Source organism: Pristiophorus japonicus, unplaced genomic scaffold, assembly GCF_044704955.1.
Source record: "Pristiophorus japonicus isolate sPriJap1 unplaced genomic scaffold, sPriJap1.hap1 HAP1_SCAFFOLD_33, whole genome shotgun sequence".
Classification (NCBI taxonomy): domain Eukaryota; kingdom Metazoa; phylum Chordata; class Chondrichthyes; family Pristiophoridae; genus Pristiophorus; species Pristiophorus japonicus.
The window spans coordinates 9,114,214-9,120,697 of NW_027253106.1; the positions used below are offsets into that span (position 1 = coordinate 9,114,214).

General features: G+C 44.2%; 1 non-coding gene across 1 annotated transcript; it reads right to left on the minus strand.

Annotated features, from left to right (window-relative positions):
- Positions 1 to 284: 284 nt before the first annotated feature.
- On the minus strand, positions 285 to 357 carry trnak-cuu (transfer RNA lysine (anticodon CUU)). The gene has a single exon. It is a non-coding gene; the product is annotated as a tRNA-Lys (tRNA).
- Positions 358 to 6,484: the final 6,127 nt, after the last annotated feature.

A 6,484-nucleotide genomic window follows, 5' to 3' on the forward strand; every position in this document is an offset into this window, starting at 1 on the left:
AAGCTCGCCGTGCTCCGAGCAGAGCTCAAGAAAACCCCGGGGGAGAGGATACCCCGGACACTGGGCCTTCCATCAACCCTGAACAAGCGCCCAGTCTAAAATTTTCCAGAGCAATAACTTTTAACTGGAGCATCTAACAGTACGGGCGGCCGAGCGGTCTGAGGCGCTGCTTTCATTATTTGATTAAATTATCAACATCCCTGAGTTCGCATTTTTATCATTGTGCAAAAGAAGATCATGGGTTCATTAATGATATTTACCCGCGAAAGCAACATAAAAGTAATCGCCCAACGTGGGGCTCGAACCCACGACCCTGAGATTAAGAGTCTCATGCTCTACCGACTGAGCTAGCCGGGCTTTTCAGCATCCATCCTGTCGATCCCCTTCAGAATATTGTCCGTTTCAATGAGATCACGTCTCTCTCTTCTAAACTCCAGAGAGTATCGGCCCATTCGACACAATCTCTCACCAGAGGACAGTCCTCTCATCCCAGGAATCAATCTGGTGAACCTCCGTTGTACCACCTCCAAGGCAAGTGTATACCTTCCTCAGATAAGGAGACCAAAACTGTGCGCAGTACTCCAGGTGTGGTCTCACCAGGGCCCTGTACAATTGTAGCAAGACTTACTTCCTCTTGTACTCGGGGCTATCTATGAAATGCTATTGGAAGAATATCCTCTTTATCTGCTGATTCTTCGGTTGTATAAAAAGTTATTAAAATTCGACTGTCGCTCGGCAAACATATTTGAATTTCCTTCAGTGTGCTACACATGTGGATGGATTAATGATGAGTGAAACAATTATTCAGTCTCTCACAGACTTAAATTATTTTTGTCAACTTGCTCTGTAAATATTATTTCCAAACCGGGAATCAAACCCATACCATGGTAGTGAGAGCACCAAATCCTAACCACTAGACTACCAGGGAATACTGCTCGCAGTTTCTGCGACAGCTTTAAATATAGTCAGCTTACCAGCACAGCTGAGAATTGTGCGGTGAAACGGCTTGTAACTGGATTTACTCGGAGCATCGTGGAGGTCCCGACCTGCGTGCGAACACCAGTGGCAGTTCGGGGCCATAAAACGAGCGTTGACCGGCGGCCTGGGTGCAGCGTGGTGGTGTACCACGGCAAGGTACAGTGCGAGCTGGTGCAGGAGGGCGACGGTATAGAAGAGTGACGTCATCAAAGTCCCGGTCTGTGATTGGAGCTTGGGCAGGTACAGCAGGAGCTGAGAAAGACTGTCGAGGGATGTGATCGGGGATCAGTGGCGGCGTAAGTTCTGGGCCAGGGGCCCAGGGGCAGTACGGGCCAGCTCACACTGCGATATGTGTGCACACTGGGTCCGTACAGCAGAGATGGTCTCCAGTCGTCTTGGATAACCATTGACTCTGGACCAAGACCTCACTCTGTCAATCCCTTGTGATGGCGAGGGTGGAAGGGCCACCACACGTTAAAACAATCCACACACAGACATCTTCCACCCTTCAACATGCAGTTCCGGACCTGGAATATTAGGTCCATCATTGAAACACCTGTGAACTCATCCGTTTTTGGCGCGGAAGCAAGTCATCCTCGCTTCGAGGGACTGCCTATGATGATGATGAACTGGATTTTCTGCAGTCCGCGGGCAGCAAGTGATGAAAGCGGGCGTGAGAGGGTAAGTGACAGGTGGGCACTGCTTCTGATGCTGTCTGACTCACTGTGCGAGTGGCCGGGGATTTTGAAGCCCTTTCATTGCACCAATGCAGGGTAAATGAAACTGTGTTTCAGGAACCTTCATGAATACAAACATGAGCACTCTATACTGTAGACCTCGTGGAGCAACGGTAGTGTGTCTGACTCCCGATCAAAAAGCTGCCTATTCAAATCATGTTGGGGTCATTGTTCTTCCAGAGTTGAGAATTTCTTTGCTGTTTGGCAATAACCCGACCCTTGCTCCAAGGTTTGTCTCACTGTTTCCCCGATGTCAGACACAGAAATGCCAGATATCATCATTTAATGCATATTACAAGACACAAATGTTCAAAATTTAATTTAACTTACAGTCCGGATGGCCGAGCTTTCGAAGGTGCTCTGTTCACTTTTCAATCTGCTCTTAAAGAGTGGTTTCAAATCCCTTTTCTTCTTTTTAGTATTTAAGCCAAAGTCATTTGCTTGGTACCACGAATAGCTCCTTAAAAGTGGGATTCAGCAGTTCACCTGCGCGCTTAACATTTCCATCTGACCGGGTGCTGGAAGTGAAGATGTTTCCGCAGTGCAGTGGTTAACACGTTCGCTTCACACGCGAAAGCTCACCAGTTGGGAATATTTTCTGGAGCTTTTTCCTCATACATGCTCAGAGGTGAGTTTGTTGCCCTGTGAATGGTCTTAAGATGATAAGCATGTAAGGATCAGGGGCCAGAGCAGGCCATTCAAGAAGATCCTGGCAGTTCCTCGAAAGCAAGTTTAAACATCTGGGGTGGAGCCAACAGGCGCCTGGTTGGAATCAGTGACAAAAATGTGAGCTTTAGCAGAAGCCCGACTAACACAGTTGATAGAGCATGAGAATTTTAATCTCAGGTTCTCGGGTTAGAACACCAAGTTTGTTGATTATTTTTTAATTACATTTTATGTTGCTTTCACGGGAATACATCGTTAATTAACCAATGATCTTCTTTTGCCCAAATAAAGAAATGCTAACTGAAGGAGAGTCCATAATATGATAATTTATCGATGCTCAGCAAGTTAACTCTTAAACCATAAACCATTTTACACACTGCTTTCGGGGTCGGGTTCAAAATGTTCATTGCTGGTAACATCCACAGGAGACTGGGGAAACAGTAAGACAGACTTTAGAGCAAGGGTCTGGTTATTGTGAAACAGCAAAGGAAATATATATTCTAGAAGAATAAATTAGAAACGAAATGTGACCCTGAAACCCAGAAAGATGTGTTGAGGCAGAAGATTAAATGCTGGATCCCTTTCTGCAAAGAATTCCTTTCACAATCATTTCTCTGACCGAAACTGCAGAAAACAAAAATATTCCTTTCAAAGTCATTAAACTCCCGAATTTCCGCGCCCCCCCAATCTCCTCAATCAGGTGCCTGCAGATATGCCGATTCACTCTATGTCCCTATGCAATGTTCTGCTCCACCCACAGTATGAAATGTGCCACTACCTTATAGAATCATGGAATGGTTATAGCACGGAAGGCCATTCGGCCCGTCGAGCCTGTGCCGACTCTCAGCGAGTTCCACTCGCCCGCCCTTTCCCGTCGCCCTGCAATTGCTTTTCTTTCAGACACTTATCCAACTCCCCTTTGATAGATAAGATTGAGCCTGCCTCCACCGCACTTTCAAACAGTGCATTCCAGAACCTAACCACTCGCTGCTAAATGGCCACCTCCTGTTCCTGTGTGTAAAGTCTGGGAAACACTTGATCAATTCCTGCCACACTCATAGCCTTCCTAAATATAGCACCGTCTTTCTATTCTCATAAAACCAGTTCTTGCAGTGCAGGACAGCTGTGTAGGTTATGGCTCTGGTTATGTTTTTAACAGTATATAACCTCAGCATTTTCATAGTTCAGTGGTTATTTCGTTTGCCTAATATGCGAATGTGGTTCGAAACTGTGCGAAATCATTTAAAAAATGTGTTTCTTTCAATATTAGTAAAAATGTAATAATTCACAGTAGTGGTCCAATCTTAACAAAGTGCAATCTTTCACAGCCCTTTTACATTTGCTGTTTCTCTCATACAGTTCTGTACACTCTCAAACTCTCCCCAGTGCCTCTCACTCCCTCCCGTTTCCAGCCCTGACGGTGCAGAAACCCCTCTCAAAGCTGCACATTCCGGCTACTTTCAGTTGAGTTGTGAGAGATTATTAAAAGATCCTGCATTGCCGCCTCGCTTCTCAACAGCAGATCAAAGCCGCAAACAACCCATCGACTAATCGCTCGTCCCCAGCTCCGAATCACTGGACCACGAGGGAACGCTGCATTGCTGCATCGCTGCAGCGTAATGACTGATGTCATTATTGTCCTTTTCAATCCACTTGTTTCACATTGTAACCGTGATCTGAATGTAACGCCACGTGATTCTTTGAAATCACCTTTAAATGATTGGGTAAAACCAGTCCTCATGCCAACGAAAAAAGCTTCGATTCCAGGTCAGGGCAGTAACTTTTGAAGCACAGTTTCTAAATTCAAAGCCTTATAAAATTGACGACATGCAGTTGATGTGAAAAAATCAGAATTGATTTCATCACCGTTAATTAACCGACAACCTTATGCAGTATGAAAGAAATAATACTATACTTACTGAGGGACAGTGGTATCTCCTATCATTCATTTTCTCTTTAAATGTGATGAACTTTTATGCCTATCTCATTAACATACTGTATTTTATGAGAATAGTTTAAAATTGTAATTGTTTATGACTCAGTTATAAAACCATTGATTGTCTGTGTGCCTATTCTTGATAGGAGGAGCACTTGAGACCGAAGTTCCAGTTCTATATATGTATCAATAGTATCACTTTCCACCAGTTTCTTTAATCTCAATAAATTAATTTATTTCTATTGGGCTGGATGGAGGAACATGATCCATGTAAAAATTGTTATCCTTTTACATACACTGAATGCTCATAAAAGTATTGGAGTGGGAACTCACTGGAAGACAGAACAGCTGGCAATGTTTGCGGAATATATTCATGCAGCCAAAACTCTCAATGACAACCTGGAACTGTGCGGCACTGAATCATCAGGGGAAAAAAGTTGGAGGCTTCATCCGTGGGTGGGCCCGACACACCAAACTTTCAGTTAACAGCCGAACGCGCTAACCCATTGCGCCACAGAGACTGATGCCATTGCATGTTGCAAGACATCCAAAACCAAGGTGTCAGTCAGTTAAAGCTTCAGATAGCTCCGACCGGGATGGAACTTGTCCACTCTCAGTTGTACTTTTCCCAAATAAATGGAGGGACATTCATTGTGGATGCGTGGAGGCAGTCTGGACCCGCACACAGCAGACACTTCCAAGTCACCGCCAACCAGCTCTCCCATAACCGGTGTGATCTACATTCCAACCTTCAGGTGCCATGTCTGTGACGAAGTATTCTGACTGTCCCGAAGCCGGTATTAGGTTTTAATTCGTTTCAGCTCCTGACTGCGGATATTCCTATGATTAAACGTGTACAAAATGCTTACAGGGACAGTTGGTTTCACCGTTTTTTTGCTTGGTGAAATTTCAAAGATTGAAAGCGACGCACATCAACCCCAAACCTCGTCACCTACTCCCTAACTTGACAAAATGTTGAATTCTGTTATCATGGCAAGCATTTTGGATTAATGCATTAAAATGCCAACGTACTTTTTACCTGGCAAGACTGAAGTACAAGCTGTGATCAACAGAGTGATATAGTGGAGGGGTTAGTGTGTGGGGTCAGTTTGCCTTCCTGACCAAAACGGTTGTGGGTCACTCCCACTCCCTGGTTCTCGAGGCTGGATTTATGAATCAGGGTGTGATAAAGTACAGCAAACAACTGTTTTGTACAAAGAAGGTTTGGGTTTTATACAAGATAGCAAATAACACAAAGACACACCAATAACAATGTAAAATCTTACAAAAGCTTCTGAACAATGGGGAATACTTTGTTTCAGGTGATAAACACAACAGAAATACCTCCGACCTCCCACTTAATCTCGAACTAAAGTAGTTTCGAGGGCAACAGGAATAATGCTCACCAATCCTTCCTTTCACAGTTAGGGCTGTTTTGTGGTTTCCGGGTTCTTTGGTTACAGCCGGTTTACCTTGCCATAACCCAGACGTGGCAGAAGACCTCTGCTGCGTATTGAAGCCATTGGGGCAAGTTCTTTTCTCGGATAAAGCGATGTTTCTTCCTGCGTATTCTTGCCATGTTCTCTCGATCTTGTTGTTCCGAAGTTCTTGGTCAGAAAAGTTATTCCTGTGATGGTCAGAATAGAGATAGCTCTCTTGGTACGATAGGCCATTAATTATACTCGGAGAGCCTGTTTAATCTTCGCGCCAAATCTAACATTTTTTTTGTTGAAGTTTTGCTGCCCAGCTAATTGAAACTTGATTAAGTTTTAACCTGGCGTTGATAGACTTTTCTGAATTGATGAGCTCTTGTCCATTGTGATAGCACTGCTTTTTGCTTCGGGAAGTCTGGCCCGAGCCAGATATTTCTATGCCTGTTGATAAGGTGTTGAAATATGTATGTGACATTTGGGTCCTCTGGGTGGGGTGGATAATGTTTCTTCAGTGGTCGATACTTTAAATGCTATTGTTTTCTGGGGGCAGGATTCGAGTGTAAACAGTTCCCAGACAATTCGATTTACTCCAATGTCCAAACTGGCCTTTGAGAGATTGACCCCACACCTTTCCTTGCAGACCAAACATTCAGCATTTAAAAGTCCCAAACTTGGTTAAAAACTCGTTGATTTCTTCCATAAGCATTTTAGGATCTCAAACTTTCTGGTTGATA